Source organism: Anoplophora glabripennis, unplaced genomic scaffold (genome assembly GCF_000390285.2).
Source record: "Anoplophora glabripennis isolate ALB-LARVAE unplaced genomic scaffold, Agla_2.0 scaffold158, whole genome shotgun sequence".
NCBI classification, from domain to species: Eukaryota; Metazoa; Arthropoda; class Insecta; order Coleoptera; family Cerambycidae; genus Anoplophora; species Anoplophora glabripennis.
In genome coordinates, this window is record NW_019416265.1 from 905,258 (window position 1) to 925,720 (window position 20,463).

Below are 20,463 nucleotides of genomic sequence, written 5' to 3' on the forward strand. Positions count from 1 at the left end.
CGTTTTGACATTTTAGTACGAAGTAATTATTCTGGTATGACCAAACTTGATTTTAGTCATAAGCGAACGATTCTAAAATTTAAAATGAGGTAGACTATAAAAAAAAGCAAATTAGAGATTTTTTTAGTCCCATTAAGGAAATACATCTTTTCTGTATAACAAAAAATGTAATCATTTTAATGTGAAAGATAGAAGATGACTCGTTGGTCATTCCCCATACCCAACCAAACTGTATCCATCCTGGTAGGGAAAATAAAAAGAAAATTCTCTCATGCCAAGATAAATAGCAATGCTGAAAGCAAAGCATAGTAGCATAATTTCGTCATTTCATCTCGCATCAGGCGTTGATAAAAATAAACGACTGTAGTAAAATCAGTTGAGCAAACGAAATGAGCCTAGATTTTCCCTTCAATCATTCTATAGAGTAACATCAATTTTCTGGAACGCGTTATATAGGGGATGCTAGCAAACTGTGAAAGTATATCCAACCATCCAAAGCATGCGGGTGTGTTTTTAAAAAAATGAGTATGATTGATTGCTGTTTTCGACTAACACCCACGTTATCGGGCCAAGGAACAAACCAAGAGTTAGTTGAACTTTTCCGTGGGAATTTGTATAACTTTCCTGAAAAATGTGGGTGAAAATATAATAAGTGGCAAAAGGTACATTTTTCATAAAGATGAATTTTATTTAATTGTTTCATTTGCAGTAAAAAATCAAAAACATAAATTTACTAATGTAAATATATCTGCAAGGCATATGCATGTTATTGAAAAATATATATTACCTATTAGATTTTGCTGAATATCGACATCGCCTCTATCGTGAGCTCATTCGTTCTTAGAAATCTCGAGCGGCATTACAGAAAAAGTAAATTTAACAAAGAAACGTTGTTCAAGATCAAATTTTATGATTAAATAAATATCAGAAGAAATGAGAATGAATTATTTGGGAGTCATCAGTTAGACCAAAAAAAGGTCTGTTCGGCTTAATTTTAGAAAAACAATTCAAATTTCAGTTTTATTTTGCTGCAACTGCTGCAAACGAGGCAACTATGGCTACCATTTGTTTCATGTATTAATAAAAATATTAAAATAAAATGAAAATTTTCATGAAAATTCTTACTATTCATTAGTTTTTAATCATATTAAGTGAATCTGGCACAGTACTCCCGATATACAAACGATACCTACCTCATCTTTCAGATGTTTTCTATTTATCTAAAAATAAACCGAAAAATCTAATTTTTTTAAACAGTATTACTTAGACCATTTATCTTGGTGTAACTAATTACATATATCTGCGAAACTTTTTCAAAAAATTTACATTTTCATTTAAAAAAAATAATAATAAATCGTATAGGCACATAATTCCTCTCGCTGTATAACGTGTCTTTTTACTTGAGTAAAGGTTATATAATAATGTCTGTTCGTTCCAAGTTAATTTGCGTCATATTTGTAATCTTACTTAGCTCATTAATGTCCTTGTTAAAAACAAAAAGTCGATATGCGAAAAAATAAGTATGTTATATTTACCTCACTGAGGTATACCAACAACACACTCTTCTGAAAATCACAAAACTAGTACTATTTGCGAAATTCTGCCTCTTCCAATAATGTACACTGAGAAAAGTATTATCTAATATCAAACTAATCTGTAAGTTCAGATATGATTCGTTAAAATTTAAATTATTTAATTGAATATGAAGAATAATACTTAAATTTTATAATTTTACATGTAAATTATTATGAGTTTGAACGTTACTTAAACAAATAGTAAAGTAATTCTTACACATTTCAAAACTATTTAATATTACACTTTATGAATGGTAAATATTAAATAAACTATTACTACTACAAATGCACTGAAATAAATAAGAACTTGTTTATTTTAATATTAATATGCCTTCATCAGTTAGCAGCAGCAAACTTATTAAACTAATTAAAACGAAAGTAACTCATTCACCTTTAATAACTAGTTAATTTGATTTGAACGAGGCTTATTTACCTTGTTTGTTGTTTTCCTACGCAAAAGTTCATAAAGTAGATACTTATACTGGTATTTACTATATTATGCAAGTGCCTGGACTTTGTTTGATGACAGTGATGTTGCGCGAAAAACTAGTAATAAATGGAAAATTAATAAAGTAGCGGCTCTGACCAACATATTTCTAAGTAACGATTCTCTAAGTACATACAATTTAAATAAAATGAAACAGGTTAATGAAAATTTTGCAGTAAATTTAATTTTTTGAATGTAAATATACATCACAATTGTTAATAGTTGTTATTATACTTTGTTTTCGTACCTGTTTGTTATACTTAGGTTAGGTATCTATACAGGGTGTCCTGGTACTTGATACAAAAAACTCGAGTACAAACAGATGAAGTCAAAATAACATCAGTTCTTCATATAAATCTGTTTCGTACGGGCCTTCGTTAACAAGTTACGGGCCCTTGAATGTGAAAATTAAAAAGTTATTTTTATTTACAGTCTCTAAACCATTAACATCAGCATGATGCAAATTTGGTAATCGATAATACATACGTACAGCTTGTTTTTCGTTTGTAAGTGAAACTTCATTATGATCAATGGTTAACAACTCAGAATTTGTACATAGATGACGGTCGCAATCTGCCTGTATCAAAAATAAGTTCACTGAAAAATTTGCCTTCTTGGTACAACTCGATAAAATTAACAGTTTAGGAAATATTTGTGATTTTATGTCACAGTGCACATCGAACGGCGCCTCCACCATTTTTTGCTTTTAATTTTTAATTGGACATAATTGGCAAACACACTTTACACATAACACAAAATTAAAAACAAAACAAGAATAAATTAAAGTAAGTTAAAAAATAATTTTAAAGAAAGAAACCTGTCAAAATACAATTTCAATATGGGCACCTTCCACCTCCACACACTTTCTAAGTCTACGAATGTTATTTGTATGTTTTTCACGATAGAAATTAATTCTTTGTAGCAATTCATCTCTTGTCTATACTGGGGTTGCGTACACTAAACTCTTCAGGTATCCCCACAGGAAGAGTCCATCGAGTTAAACTCTGAAGATCGTGGTGGTCATGAAATTGGGCCTCCTCTCTCACTCTATTTACTATTAAACCCAATGAATAAATAATTTCGTACATCAGTATTGAAATGGGAAGGAGCCCCATCGTGTATGAACCAAACGTTTCTTCGGGTGTCTAATGGAACATTGTCTATAAGTGGCTGAAAATTATTTTGCAAAAAACTGTAAATATCGATGTCCACAAATAATATTCGTAGGCTTAGGAAGTGTGTGGAGGTGGAAGGTGCCTATATTGAAAATGTATTTTGATGATTTTCTTTCTTTTAAATTATTTTTTTAACTTACTTTAACTTATTCTTGTTTTGTTTTCCTATTTTATGTTGTGTAAAGTTTGTTTGTCAAATTTTGTTAGTGAAAATTATATTAGCAGACAATAAGATTTTCAGAGCTCTTATTTTAAAAATATGTACGGTTCTAACATAGTAAGTAGTAGTCCAATTAAAAATTAAAAACAAAAAATAGTGGAGGCGCCTATCTATGTGCACTGTGACATAAACAAATATCACAAATATCATCATCACAAATATTTTCTAAACTATTAATTTTACCGAGTTGAACCAAGAGAGAATTATGGGTGGCAAATTTTTCAGGAAACTTATTTTTGATAAAGGCAGATTACGAACGTCATCTATGCAAAAATTTTGGGTTGTTAACCATTGGGCATAGTCCCTCCCTGGTGTTCTGGGCATATTAAAGTTTCACTTACAACATCAAAAACAAGCTGTACGCAAATGTTATCTATCACCAAATTTGCATCATGCTGAAGTTAATAGTTTAGAGACTGTAAATAACTTTATAATTTTCACCTTTAAGGGCCCGTAACTTGTTAACAAAGGCCCGTATGAAAAAAATGTATATGAAGAACTGATATTATTTTGACCTTATCTATTTGTGCTCGAATTTTTTGTATCAGTACCGGAACACCCTGTATATAGCTATTATTACAAAATCTAAATTGAATGTACTATCTAGGTGTCTGTCTAGGTTAAATATAAACATACGCTGCTTTAATATTAAAACATTAACAGTAAACATTTAAAATGTGATTGTAAACACATTTAGTTATCTATTATTTAATAGATAGTAATTTTACTATGTTAAGCAGAATATAATAAACAAGAAAGGTTCTTGAAAAATCACTATAGTATTTGTATACGACATTTACATGAAAGCTCAGCTGTTCAAGATTTCAAATTTGTTACAAGTTGTCATTGAAACTATACTATATGCTAGACTGTATTTAAACCTAGGATTAATTTAGGACAGACAGAAATGGTTTAACACAAACAAATGTTTCTCTTAGTACAAGAAAACGTATTTTCAACTTAAAATAAGTATTTCAAAAGCTTAACACCTTGTACACTCTTTTTATGAATCGGCTTACACTCTTTCCTCTGAAGACAGAATTTTCAAGTAGTTTTGTCGAGTAATTCTCAAAATATTGCAAACCATCGAAATTTTTAATTAGATTTTGGTACGCTAGAACCTAAAAAGGAAACGTTTAACTAAACTGTAGTGCCCTTACCAATCTTAATGAAACACGCTGTGTGCTAATATTAAATCCACCAGAATTGTTCTCAACGAATAAAAATCTGCATAGTTATAGTTCACTTATACCGTACATTCTGCTACAAACTACGCCAAACGTTTATATAATATTTTTTTGAAAAGTGTAAAAAAACTTGTTATATGTTCACAATTATGAAAGTAGGTAATCAGAATTTAAATGTTGCATTTTTATATTTTTGTATCTTATTGTAAAGTTTCACACTATTTTCCCTATAACTGCTCTTGAATTTATTGCAAATGGTATGGATAACTACGTAAAGTATAATTATGTACCGTATGATATACTCGTATTTATAATACTTACATAGGTACTTACATATTTAATTTATTTTTCATATCGCGTGTATATAGTCATTATATTTTTATAACATGCATGCGGTACAGTAGTTAAAATGCGCTATGGATATTATCTAAATACCGACTAATGGCCTTTTAATGTCGCCGTTATAATATCGGTCTATTAATTTGACGCAAATCGTTTTTGACTCTTTTCGGATATTTTAATCAGCACGAATTAAGTTGGCACACAAAATTCATTTTTAAAAGTAGAAGGGTATTTTTAATATCATTATTAATCCATTTAAATATGTCACGAGAGCTCTGTCAGAAACTGTGGCATGACAAATGGAAAGCATTACTACAAAACGCAGCTAGTCCGTTTACAAGGGGCAGCATATTTTATTAAACACTATAAAATTGAATATGTTGTTTCGCTGAATAATGGATGATTATAATACAAATTAGTTCAGAAATGGAGTTTTGCTAAAAATTAAATATTTACGTTATAAACTAAATATACAAAGTGGCCACTTTTAAGGTGTACACCATTAGTATGTCCTGAACTAGAAAATTTACAGGATTAATTATGTTTTCATAACCAACTATTGATTTTTTGATTTTTTTATGGACGCCATATTAGATTTTTACGCCATTAAATGTAGCATAAAATGTTGAGTTCGACGATGTATAGTAAAGGGTTGAGTAAAGAGATTTTATTAAGGACCAAAGAACGTCAATTTTATGATTTATTGAATTCAATCCTAGTTGCCGTGGAAAAACAAGTAAAAATTTTGACATTTCTATTTAAAATTAAAGAAACTGTCATTACCTGCTCAAGTGTTTCTATTATTTGTTTGTAATGACACAGTATTCAATTCAAAGTGAACTACTGACAATAAATTAATAATTATTAGCAAGAAATAAATAAATATAAATTACATACATTGTTCAAATAGGTAGTTCTCCTCTGTATTCAGTGCAAAGAAGTATTCTGCTAGCAATATTTCTTACTAAATCTTAAATTGCTTGTTCGATACACAAATCCTATTATTAGCAAATCTCTACAAAAAATAATCGAAGGGATTTAAACAAGGCGACCGTAGTGGCCAGTGCATAAGACCATTAGTTCCATTCCACGAATTTTTAGAACGTTCGAAAACAGATTAACAATTTTAGCATTATAAGGACCAGCCCCACCTTGCTGAAATCACTTTCAGTTTGTCAATTTTTCAAAGGGCAAATTATCCAAAATTTCTTCAAAATCATTTTATGGAAAGTTAAAATATGATTTACCAGTTAATTATTGTAGAATAAAGTAAGGACTGATGGAAAAGACCAAACATTTACAGAAAACCGAGTTTGTCTTATTTATTAAACCTGGATTTTCATAATAGATATGTTCACTGTTTATAAATAATGTTTCATCGTGATATTTTAACAAGAAAATCTGAATCTGCCCTGAATTCATCAGGAAACCATTCACAAAATTCCGGTTTTCGTTAGTTGTATGGATGCAATGTTTGCACTAGTTTTATTTTAGAATAATAAAACTTATTTTTTTTCTTAATAATTATGTGAACGACAGATAAATTAATATCACTTGTCTTTGGGATATTTCTAGATTTATGTTAATTTATGCCAAAGCGTTAATTTTATTTGCGGTCCCATTACCACTACAGTTTCTTATATTCTTTAGTACCATATTCTTGTAATTGTCTGTATAAACGTTGTAAAATATTCCTATTAATTTAATGATTTATATAATGGTGCAAAGACCTAATATGGCTTCAGTAAGAAAATCAAAAGTTGATTATGGAAACAGAAGGATTTAGTTTTAGCCTTGCAACAGATAGGGTGTGTCGCCTTATGTATACGTACCGATTTTCATTACTCAATTTTCAATAATAAAAAAGGTCTGGAAGAAATAAGAAAAGCCAAGTTTTAAGTTTTTTCAGGAAATTTCAAGAACGATACAACTTATCTCCAATTTTTTTCCATAATCTAAAATGACAATATGTAACATTTTTGTAATTTTACCAACCCTGTATATCTTCTAGTTCGCAAGGTGCACTTTAAAAGTAACCACCCTGTATAATACTCAAAAAAGGTCAACTGTTATGAGAATGTTGTGGTTCCAATGTAGGTACATTTATCACTGGCGCATTCGCCATAAATTTGAAATATCGGTAATGTAGTTTTAGTCAAAGTATTTTGATTTGTTCTTTTTGTTTGTTTACATGCAACAGCCTATCGACTATACAGGTATATTATTACAGTATACTGTAGGTACCCAAAAATAAATGCCAAAATTTCAATCACGCATTTAGAGCATCAGAAGCAGCAAGTTCTGTATAATATTTGTTTCAATAGCCACTCGATTTTAAGATAATACATTTTTTTAATTTTTGTTAAGTAGCTTTAGAGCAGTTAGCGCTAATATTTATTTAAGCTAACAAAAGAACTGTAATCATTGCTTAAATATGCGCATATGTTACTTAAGTACTTATTTCATCCACAGGCAGCTTGTGTTACTTATTATTACAAAATACCCTACAAAAATGTGAATTTTCGAAAATATTTATTTGTTAAAATTTGGACACTTATTTCTGGAACAGCTTTTCTGTTTCATGTAAAAGTTATGCCAAATCAATTTTCATTATTTATTTTTTTCGAATGGCATGAATTTAAAAACAAATATTAGTCCTATGTTGTAACTTTTCGGTGTTATTCTATTAGTTTTTCAAAAATATATTAACGTTTATAATATCCCCAAATATATCAGATATCTTCGACATTAAGCGCAAAGCAAAATGTTGTTTAAGCACGAAAAAATAATATTCTGCATAAATAGAAAAGCAATAATTACGAGCATAAAGGTTCAAAGTTTTAGATCATGGAAACTTGACATTTAACACAGGCAGACCTAAATTCGAATTTTTCAAACTTTTTATTAAAGTATTTAAAAATGCCAAATAACACTGTTTCCAATCCAAAATAAATAAACATCTTCCATATGTGTATGTAGTGGAAGAAGGGAAATATACCAGATACCTATATTAAATTTTGAACGTGTTATGAATTCAAAAATGCAGTATTTCTAGATACAGCAGCGCATACAAACATATACTGTGATACGACAAATGGGAAGCATTTTTGTATTATCTCTTTGTCTTGAAGTTTGTCACATATTTATTGTATTAATTGTAATAGAATTGTTGGTATTTTTCACTTACTCTCGGTTTGTTATACATATTAATTTGTATTTCATTAAAAAAATATAAATAAATAAATAGTGCCTTATATACAAAATATGTAGAACAATGCAAACTTTCAGAGATGTTGTACATAAAATTCTTGGTAGTAAAGCAGTTTGACACTTTTAGGAGGTTTCTTATATTCATACATTCTTGGTATAAGTATTTTGCTAATCCTTAATTTCGCATTAAACGATATTCATTTTCACAGTCTATATTTGTTTCGTTTTTTTTTTTAAACGTAAATAACGACAAAGGTACAAAAATCACGAATATCTCAAATCACCTCAAATTTTGAATTTATGTGTCAAATTTAACATATTTTCGTTTACAAATATTATGAGATCCATAACAGAAAATTTTGAATATCTGATGCCTCCGATAATTAGATACTACTTTTCTATTTGCAAAGTAAGTAATTAATACAAAACACAGATTTTTCTTGTTTTAAAAAATGGTGAAAACAGCATATCCTCATATTTAATTTCGGAGATATTTGAGATTTTCGAGGATACTCTAAACGTCAGTTAAAAGAACATCAAATAACACTGAAACTATATGATTTTAACCCAATATAAAAGGTAAGCCAAAAGTACCCGAATGGCAGGATATCTGGGAATATTAAAGGAGTAGCATAAAAGTAAAGTACCAGGGGTGTAGGATTTTTCCCTGGTTATCCGATGGTGACCTTAACCATGACCTTCAAGGTGATATCAAGGTCACAAATATTTTTTTTAAATGGTTTCCCATAATTTTGACCCCGGAAATGGAGATAGCGAATAAATTTACGTTCGGATATGACCTTGAAATGACCATGAAAGTCAAGATCAAGGTCAAGTATCAAAAAATTCCAAAGTGGTTATTATTGGTCACTAAAGATAATGGAAAGTCATTTTTGGTCAATGGTAGTCACCGAAGGTAACATTAATACGTTCTCGGTTAGTCATTAATGGTCACCGATGGCAACATACAGCCACAGTCGGTTATTAGAGGTCACTAAAGGCAATAGTTGGTCATTAGTGGTTACCAAAGGTAAGAAGGGATCATTGAAGATCAGCAGTGGTCACCGAGGGTAATAGACGGTCTTGGGTGGTCAATAGTAGTCATCGAGGGTAACAGAATAACCAACTTGACCTTGAAATTACCGGACGATAAGGAATTTGAGGTCAGGGCGGAGGTCGAGTCCAAAGTCATCGGTTTAGTGCCCATCAAGAGTCCTAGAACTATTGTCTTTCCTGGCGAGTTATTCTGCCACTCCGGCACTTTGGAACTTTTGATATTTGACCTTGATCTTGACCTTAATGGTCATTTAAAGGTCATATCCGAACGTAAAAATATCCGCTCTCTCCATTTCCGGGTTCCAAATTATGGGATCCCATTTACAAAATTCTCGTGTCCTTGATATGACCTTGAAGGTCATGGTGCAGGTCAAATTCAAGGTCATCATCGGATAGCCAGGGAAAAATCCTAAACTCCTAGTGCTTTACTTTTACCCTACCCCTTGAATATTCCCAGATATCCTGCCGTTGCGGTACTTTTGTCCCACTCTGTATAATTGATATATGTCACGCAAAATGTGTAGATATGTAAAGTACAATATCGTAAACTGATTTACTCATGTTTTCCCGCTTTGTTCAGTGGACACATTTTATTATCATAAGCGACAATAAACCAAGTTAACATATTCCAGTAAGCTAAGCGACCAATGACGATTTATTATTACGTGAAACGGTATAATACAAATATGTCTCAGAAATTATGCACCACAACCAACCCGCATTAATATTCAGGACGCAAGTATACGATTTCATCTAGTAATTTAGTTTATAGTCCACACGTGTACACTCGTATTGTTTCAATAAACATTCTGCTGTCAGCGTTGCACCTTTCAACGTAAATGAAAGCTGGATAATAATAATTAATAGTAATGTGTGAAAATAAAGTGATCGCGTCCATATTTGATGTATGTACATCATTCAAGGTAATTATAAATTGACTATCATTTTACCGTTAATTTACAGTAAATATAAATCGAAAGAGGTTAATCAATATTTATATAAAATTGGCAAAGCAATATAGAGCAAAAAAAAGATTAGTATATAAAGATAGACTTATAAATTACAAAAAAAAAACGAGATTTTGTATTGTAGCCTATTAAAAGATTGATTACAAAATTGATTACAGCTACTCATATCTACTGGTTATTGTCAACTGATTTCACTCATTTAAAACATTTCTTTTTAGACCTCTTTTCATATTCCATATCAGCTTTACGTAGGTAAAGATAAATTATTATTTTATATTAATAAAATTAATTGTAACTAATTTTAATTAAATTTTCATATTGTTTATTAAATTACAAACAATATCTCAGTCTTTAATTCATCATATCTTAAAACCAAAAATATAAATGCGGATTTTTTCAAGGTAATTTGAAGTACATTGTCATTTTACCGTTCATTTACAATTACATAAACGTAAATCGAAAGACGTTAATCACTATTTATATAAAATTGGCAAAGCAGATTGTAGAGCAAAAGGAGTACTTATGGATTTATAAGTTACAAAACAAACCAAAGATTTACTTTGTAACCCAAAAAGTTTAATGGCAATTTAATTGTACCAGATTTACAAAATTTACTTACTGGTTATTGTCAGCTGATTTACCCAATTAAAACCCTTTGTCTTTTTTCAGATTCTACATTAGCGTTACCTACAAAGATAGTTATATTATTTTAATTAAAATTGCAATCAGTTTTAATTAAAATTTCATTTTTTTTAAGTTACAGACAATATTTCAGTCTTTTCTTTAATTTATCATATCTCAAAAATAAAGATAAACATAGACGTTTTAGTATCAAAATAAAAAAATTTCGAAGCTGTTTCATTACTCATTACAAAGTGCAGTTTTCCTGTTGAAAAACTGAAAAAAAAAAACTTATTTTACAATTAAGGAAAAAATTGTTCCAACTATTTTCATATGTAATGAACCTAGCTAGATGTTCGTCTAATATTTTATGAAAGCTAAAGTTTGATTGGACAACTGCTGTTACTTTTAAAAAATCGTAACTTGACACCGAGGGCTAAAACAATTGTAGAGTAACATTGAGACCTTATAGTATACACATTGTATGTATGTCTCTAATTCTATAATGTGTCTTTTTCAATCCCATTTTTTCTCTGAACAGACAAGGATGATAAAATAGGAGCCACAGTGTACACCATATGTTTACAGTTTTACAGTCGATATTATTTCTAATATAAGATACAGTTCCAAGATGTTACGTTTAGAGCTTAACAACCCTTAATGGTAGTTGTTTATCACTGAAAAATTTCAATTAGATATATCTTCATAAGAAATCCACTATTAGTTCTTCAGTTATTTCAAATGTCAGCCCTAGTCCAACAATAATAGTACTGTCACAGCACCTAATTCTTGTGGAATTGCCAACACGACGTTAGAATTGGTAATTTCTAATAGATATTCTAATAGTTTAGACATTATCCAGATCTCTACGTTGAATAATTCAGTCAGACCACTAAAACATTCCTTAACTTTGAATTATAAACAAAGCTGATTTAATCTATATCGGGCAAGCAGATGTAATTTCAGTTTAATTTTATAATTACTCATTTACTACTATTGGTGATTAGAGAAACTTATTAGGTGGCCTTTTAAACCTTTTCATTCCGCGTTGTTTTTTTTTTGTAATATTTTTCTATGTAAATATTTAAATAAAAAGTTGTAGTCGAAAACAGTATACATGTACAAACGTTATTCATGATTTCGCTCACAATCAAAACTCTAAGGAAGAAGAATTTCAATCAACGAAGTACCTATCCAGTGCATCAACAGAGCTGCAACGGTAAATCCTAGTGCAACCACGTCTTGTTATCTAAATCGACGTTTTTTTGTTTCACTGTCTCACAATACAGTCCGTTTTATCGAACACTCCTAATTGAGGGATATCGTAGCGAAAACTCTTAAAAAACAGTTTCCAACAATGGCGCATATACTGCAATTGTTTGCACCGTCTTCAATTTGAAAATAAAAACTGGGTATACACAAAAGGGTCTAAATATACATTGTGTCCCAAAAATAAGTGCTAAAATTTTATTCGCATATTTAATTCTAATATATATTTTTTTCTTTTTCGAAATTTGTATCCATTAAACTACGCTGACGATTAGATAAAATGAGTTTAAGAAATATATGAGCTATGCGAATGTTTTATAGAATGGTTCACTGGTTTTCGAAAAGAAATGATTGGACAACGGTTGTTGCTTTTGATTAGTTTTGAAGTTAAATGCGTGATTAAAATTTTAGCAATTATGTCTTACACACGCTACATTTATTTGATTTAGCTTAAACAGTAAAAAACTTAGTTGTCACTTCTGGATTATGATAATTCATGATATATTGCAAACGAACTTCAGCCTCACTTCACTGACTAGCCTTGTTTAATTTATTTATTTTTTTTACTGTATAAATAGTAGTGATGGGTAAACTATTGGTTATTTAAAAATCGGTAAGTTACAAAAAAATGTAATTTTTTTCCTTGAGAATTTACCCATCATCCTAGGTTTCCGAGATATTCCAACCTAAATGTGTAAGAAACACGATTTTTTGTTATATTCAAGATTATATGATTTTTTTTTTCTAAAAATCAATTACATCACTGAAAAGCATAATCTTCCTTCAAAACACTTCTTTCGATTTGAAAAAATATTCATTTTTCGCCAAGATATCGTTAATTGAAAATTACTACTTCGGCTACTTTCTTACACCATGTCCAAATTAAGAAATTTTTTAGGAAGCAGACATAACGTATTTTTGTTTTTTGGATCGCTAAATTCGAATCTAGCCTCAATATTTTCCAATAACCCCACGTTTTTGAGATTTCCTAACCTAAAAGGTTAAGGTGCATGAATTTCGGCTATACTAAGGTTATAAACCGTTGTACACTATAACCGGCAGTCGGTTAACCTAAGTGCGTCGTAACCAGCATCTTCTAAACCCACGACAAGCCCAACTCAAAATTTATACCCGCAGCACCCTGTAACTCCATATTATCATTCCCACGGCAGGTTAACCTAAATGGTCCAAATGGTACTATGGGGTTCTACTCCAGACTGCAAGCACAATCTATGACAAGAAGTAAGCGAACAGGACGAATTTCTTTGCCGAAGAAAAAGTATGGAACAGAGAGAAGATTTATATATTGACTCCATTTATTTCTGACAAACCTCCATCTTTGAACAGTTACTGGGCTTTATGACATTCCTTAGTTGTGATTCTCCACAACTATTAAAAAGAGAGAGTTTTAATCTATAAAACTTGCCCGGGAAAAGGATTTAAAAGTTCTTCAAGTATTTCGTAATAGTGTCGATGACCTTGATTCTGGAATAAATAAAACTATAAATGGAGTCTACTGGTTTCACAGTTGTTCAGATGTATAAGAATGGTACCGACATTGTGACACTCGGGTAATACTATATTTTGATAGTTATGGACTACCGCCGAAATTATATTTGAAAATGAATATCCCATTGTGAAATCCTTAAGAAAAACCATTCAGATCAAGGACAGGTCTTTGAATGCAAAATATTTGCCATCTTTTAGGTATCTCAAAAACCAAGACCGCACCTTTTCATTCCCTCAAATGGAATAATTGAGAAGGTCCATTAAACCATTGAAAAATGCTTTAACATGAAGCAAACTTATTGGGATACTTCATTTTTATTGACCGTAGAGTAGCAGTTCACAGAGCTACTGGTAAAACACCAGCGAGTGTAATTTTTGACATAGAATTATGTGTGCCAACAGATTTAATTGCGACCCAGAACTTTAGGAAAGATGTAGATGGTTATATAAGCTATCTGAAAGATTAGATAAAGTTGGTACCTACCTCAAGAGATACGAGAAAAATTGGAGATAGGAAGCGACAGTTTAAAGACTCTGTACGACTTACATACGACTTGCAGCAGCGAATTGCAACAGAAAGAAGAAGTGCGGTTGTATAATTCGAAGAGTACCGAAAGCAAATTACCCAAGTTACATCAATCCTGGGAAAACCCTTATACAATTGGAACATAGTTAAATGATGTAGCCAATGTAATCCAGAAGAATCCGCAATTCAAGATGAAGATTGTTCACATAAATCAATTGACATCTTATCAAGACCATGAGGACAATGCAATAACCTGGAGTCACAGAAGCACACCTGCCTTGGCAATTCTTCAGTTAGATTGCCGATTGTTAATTTATCAATTTTGTAATACATTTATTTTAACGTTTTCTAACAAGTGGCGTCGACAAAGTGTGCAGTCTATTTTGTGAATGCAAGTGCAAAAGATTAAAACATCAAAGTAAGGGAAAATAGTTGAAGTTTATTGAAATTTAATATTTTGTACCAAGTGACAATAAAATCGGTTCTGTTTGCGATGCAGACATATTTAATTTTTGGTTTTTATCGTGCAATAGTCTATTATTATAAAAGACCAATTGTAAAATGTAACCATTGTGCAGAATTTTATGCGAAAACTTAGTTTCGTTCATACTATTTTCATACTGAACTTGCGAATTTGTACCCGAAAAGTTAAGTAATTTACGCAATATTCTTTGGAAGGGCCAGACTGAGTTTACAAGGCAAAACATGTTTAATACTAGGAAGAGTCATGTTTAGAACCAAGAAATTCACACGTTTTTCATCTACTTAAGGCACAACGCCGGTTTTCAATAACTCTTTAGGCCAGACTGTACAGGGTGGTTGATTTTCGATAGTTTTATAGGGTACAGCCAAAACGGTGATAGATACAAAAAATCTGATATCGATGTCCCGTCCTCTTTTTTTGAGTTTACTTCGCTGGTGACAAAAGGTCTTGGCTAACTTGATTAGTTTTAGATATACAGGGTTTTTTTGAAAAATGGCCCATTTACATTAACCCCTCTATCTCCGTTGTAATTCAATTTAGAAGAAAAAAGTGTGCACATTATTTGTTCTATTATTTATTAGGAAGCCATTGGCGTACTCAGATTTTTTACAAATCGCACAGTTTCTCCGATATTGCATAAATATATGTTTTTTTAAATAGAACACCCTGTATTTGGCCATCCCGTTGAGTAGCATTTTTTTACCTTTTCAGCCATATATAATAATAGATACTTTTTATTTTCCTAAATGAAGAAAAATGGAAAAATGTAGATATAGATATTTTTTCAGTTGGCCATGTTATTTATTTATTCGTCTTTTGTTGTTTAATATTGTCAGTTAGTTTATTTTTGACTGATTGAAAGCTTGTTAAACGTCTATTACTTGGTTTTAATTTTGAAAAGTATAAAAATGGTGTACGAAAATCTTTACAAAGTTCAAATGTAGGAGTGTTACATTGAAAGTGAAAAAAATAGTGACACAGCTTTAAACTTATATTTGGAGAGATACCCAGAGCGTCANATAAATTTGTAATTACCGATTTATGATCGTCGGACCCATTAATTCTTACTAATTAATTTGCTAGTTAACAAAATTTTCAAATATGTTTTTAATTGGTATTTTAGGAGTACATTTTACAAGTATGTTTTGCAAATGAAAAGTATTCTAATTTGTGAGAGTTCGCTCAATCTGACAACGATGGTTTCCTTCTATTATCGAAGATTCCTTAGCGACCTCTAGCGGGAGAAGGAAATCATTGAAATCACTAACTGTTATGTCACTCCATGGGTGTGCAAACAGGCATTTAGTAATTATAAGAATGGTACCGACATTGTGACACTCGGGTAATACTATATTTTGATAGTTATGGACTACCGCCGAAATTATATTTGAAAATGAATATCCCATTGTGAAATCCTTAAGAAAAACCATTCAGATCAAGGACAGGTCTTTGAATGCAAAATATAGGTATCTCAAAAACCAAGACCGCACCTTTTCATTCCCTCAAATGGAATAATTGAGAAGGTCCATTAAACCATTGAAAAATGCTTTAACATGAAGCAAACTTATTGGGATACTTCATTTTTATTGACCGTAGAGTAGCAGTTCACAGAGCTACTGGTAAAACACCAGCGAGTGTAATTTTTGACATAGAATTATGTGTGCCAACAGATTTAATTGCGACCCAGGACTTTAGGAAAGATGTAGATGGTTATATAAGCTATCTGAAAGATTAGATAAAGTTGGTACCTACCTCAAGAGATACGAGAAAAATTGGAGATAGGAAGCGACAGTTTAAAGACTCTGTACGACTTGCATACGACTTGCAGCAGCGGATTGCAACAGAATGAAGAAGTGTGGTTGTATAATTCGAAGAGTACCGAAAGCAAATTACCCAAGTTACATCAATCCTGGGAAAACCCTTATACAATTGGAACATAGTTAAATGATGTAGCCAATGTAATTCAGAAGAATCCGCAATTCAAGATGAAGATTGTTCACATAAATCAATTGACATCTTATCAAGACCATGAGGACAATGCAATAACCTGGAGTCACAGAAGCACACCTGCCTTGGCAATTCTTCAGTTAGATTGCCGATTGTTAATTTATCAATTTTGTAATACATTTATTTTAACGTTTTCTAACAAGTGGCGTCGACAAAGTGTGCAGTCTATTTTGTGAATGCAAGTGCAAAAGATTAAAACATCAAAGTAAGGGAAAATAGTTGAAGTTTATTGAAATTTAATATTTTGTACCAAGTGACAATAAAATCGGTTCTGTTTGCGATGCAGACATATTTAATTTTTGGTTTTTATCGTGCAATAGTCTATTATTATAAAAGACCAATTGTAAAATGTAATCATTGTGCAGAATTTTATGCGAAAACTTAGTTTCGTTCATACTATTTTCACACTGAACTTGCGAATTTGTACCCGAAAAGTTAAGTAATTTACGCAATATTCTTTGGAAGGGTCAGACTGAGTTTACAAGGCAAAACATGTTTAATACTAGGAAGAGTCATGTTTAGAACCAAGAAATTCACACGTTTTTCATCTACTTAAGGCACAACGCCGGTTTTCAATAACTCTTTAGGCCAGACTGTACAATAACAAAACCATTCACGTTTACTACGTTTTATACACCGTTTAGAACTATTTTCTCAAATGTACCTAATAGGCAAACTCGAACGTATTTACTAAGAGTATTTGTTTCATTGACTTTCCATCCATGGGCGGAATTCTCACGTATGTATGTATTTTCTTTTATTACATTTCATTTTGCACTTATGAATATCCATCCGTTCTATTCTTATCATATTCAAATAAATTACCCTGTATGTGTTCAGGATTCATAGATCAAAGCCGAATAATTCTAATCAGAGCAGACGTTTGTATATTAAATTTGACATGAATTTGTATTCAGCCCCAGCCTTCTAGGAGAGCCATTATTTTTTATATATAAATTTATTCTATTCGGCAGAAACCAATAAGCTGGCAGCATAAGTTCTTCGGATTTACAAAGCGTTAAAAACGGCCAGGCGAATGAATAAGAAGATCAAAGGAAACTTATTGAGGAAACGTTGAGCTGGTTGCTTTTATCGCTTCTCGCAAATTTACGGTTCTAGACCAGTCAAATAAGGTTTAAAATTACGCTAATCTGAACGCCGTTACAATCGGTGACTAGCTACTATTCTGAGGGAAAGTACGCTGCTAGTATTTCGGGGATTATTTTTATGAAAAAATTGCAATTGTTTTATTATCTTTTTTTAACAAAGATATACGGAGCCTTGATAAATGTTTACAAGCCACGTGACCAGTAATTTTGTTTGAAACAGTAATTTTATTTCCTTCACATTGACAATTAAATTTCGGTAAAGTTAAAACAATAAGATCAAGGTTACATTAAAACGCAACATTCTGTTTCACCAGTTGTGATTGATGTAAATTTTCACGAGATTATGTTCAACCGATCAGCGATCGCATTGTCTTGGGCGTAAACGTAACGGTTTGTCATTGTTCATTGTAAATGAATAATTAATTTTAGTGACACCAAGAATTTTTATTACCAGTACCAGAGCTGCAATGTTGGTTGCTCGGCAGTAACTTGGCTTGTAAACATTTATGAAGGGTGTGTGTATCAAATGAAGTGTCAATTGATTCTAAAATGTGCCGCAATCTATATCTTGTTGTATGAACCAAGTTTCTGAAAATACTACTAAATTGAGATAAGTTATGGACAGAAAATACAATATTATAAAATATTATCGCTCATTCTTTTAAAAGTTGTAACATACAACCTAAAAATCATTTATAAAATGATTTTTTATTTGGAATTTCAATAACGATGAAAAAACTTAATGGCATGTACAGGATTTCAAAAAAACGTGTGGTGCATAAAATATTTTTTCTTTAATTAGTACCATGTTCCTTATTATTCCGAATAACAAAGAAAATGGCTCAGGCATGTCAACTTTTGTAGGAAAAAGTTGACATGACTCAGCCAATTTCTTTGTCATTCGGAAGTTATATTAATAACTAATTTCATCGACCACTACGTAGCAATCTTTTAAAAGCGTATAGAGTGATGCTTGAAAAAGTTTAAAATCATAGAAAGTTTCGTTTTTATGGTCAAATATGTCATTGATGGATCTGTTATAATAAAGAGACATTTATAAGCAAATTAAAAATAACGCATAACATTTTGTTATAAATTTGTAATTACCGATTTATGATCGTCGGACCCATTAATTCTTACTAATTAATTTGCTAGTTAACAAAATTTTCAAATATGTTTTTAATTGGTATTTTAGGAGTATATTTTACAAGTATGTTTTGCAAATGAAAAGTATTCTAATTTGTGAGAGTTCGCTCAACCTGACAACGATGGTTTCCTTCTATTATCGAAGATTTCTTAGCGACCTCTAGCGGGAGAAGGAAATCATTGAAATCGCTAACTGTTATGTCACTCCATGGGTGTGCAAACAGACATTTAGTAATTTTCCTAATTTTTTGTGTAGTGACATTCGCGTAAAATAACATTTTAAATTAACATAAAATAAAAAACTACCAATTTCAAATTCCTCACCAAAAAGAGAAATGAGAATTTGCATTTTCTTTACTATCGGAAGAGACTGCCCTATTGCAATTTATTTCCTTCAACACCTCATCCAAATGCCAGGTGAACTATTAGTTCAAGCAGTTGGTAGAAACGATGGTGGAAAGGAAAAAGCTGGTCTTTTTAATAACATCATCTTCACTGACATTCACAAGGCAAGGTATTTTTAACTCACGCAACTCACATTATTGAAGTGAAAATGGAATAGAATGAAAACCAACATCTTTTCAGAGAACGTCATTATCAACATACTTTTAAAATTAATGTAGAGGCAGCAAGAATGGAAACAAATTTATTGGATTTCATATTTTACCAAAAAATTTAGACGGTACAACACCGACAGAATTATGTTGCTCAGAAGTTGTGCGAGATTGAGAAAGAATGCGTTCGACTAGAAGGAATAAGACGTAGGCGCAGCTATTCAGGATGTTTCCCTTACCATGTCCAGTCTATCTCAGTGGTAACGGTTCAGTGCGTCTTTGTGGGTGGAGCTATTTTAGACGCAAACTTATTTGTATCGGTCTGTAAGTACCTGATTTTTTAGAAAATCACATTTAAGTGACAGAAGATGTTCCACTAATACGCTATTATATGATATTCAGGCATAATGGGGCCCCACCAGCTTTCTGAAATCAGAGGTTTGCAGCACCGCAGTTTATATTCGAATATAATTGCAAAGAATAATTGAGGATCAGTGCCGAACGCTTATGATTAATGTTGGTATTTTGACTAATGGCCGCTTTTAAGAAGAAGATTAGAATTGTGTATACAATTTGAACAATTATTGGTTTTTGTAATTGTTTAAAAATGTATTCGTTATTACTCATGAAGTAATCTTCTAGGCTACCTCGGTAACAGAAGCTACGTAAGTCTGTTTTTTAAACTCAATTACTTATAAACGGAACGCTTTACCAGTTTCGAGCAAAAAATCATAGAAATTAATTTTGTGTTGTCATCTTTTCGAAATGTCATGTCAAATGTCAAATTTTCCGAATTGTTTTATTTTTGTATGAAATCATTATTTATCTGGAAATTAAAAAATATGCGAAACTAAAACGAATTAGGCAGACAACTTTGACATGCTAAACTATGGTTTAATTGCGTTGTCTATTAAGAGGAAGTTCAATTAAAATATATAATGTCTTTCTCCTTGTATTTCCTAACAGGGAAACACCCCATTCTTTTAATGACTCGAAAAAAAAATTGAGGTTAAAAAATG

General features: G+C 31.2%; 1 protein-coding gene across 1 annotated transcript in view; it reads left to right on the forward strand.

Moving 5' to 3' along the window:
- LOC108905685 (max-interacting protein 1) overlaps positions 1–20,463 on the forward strand; it is a 49,162-nt gene that overhangs the window by 1,026 nt on the left and 27,673 nt on the right. The window lies entirely within an intron of this gene.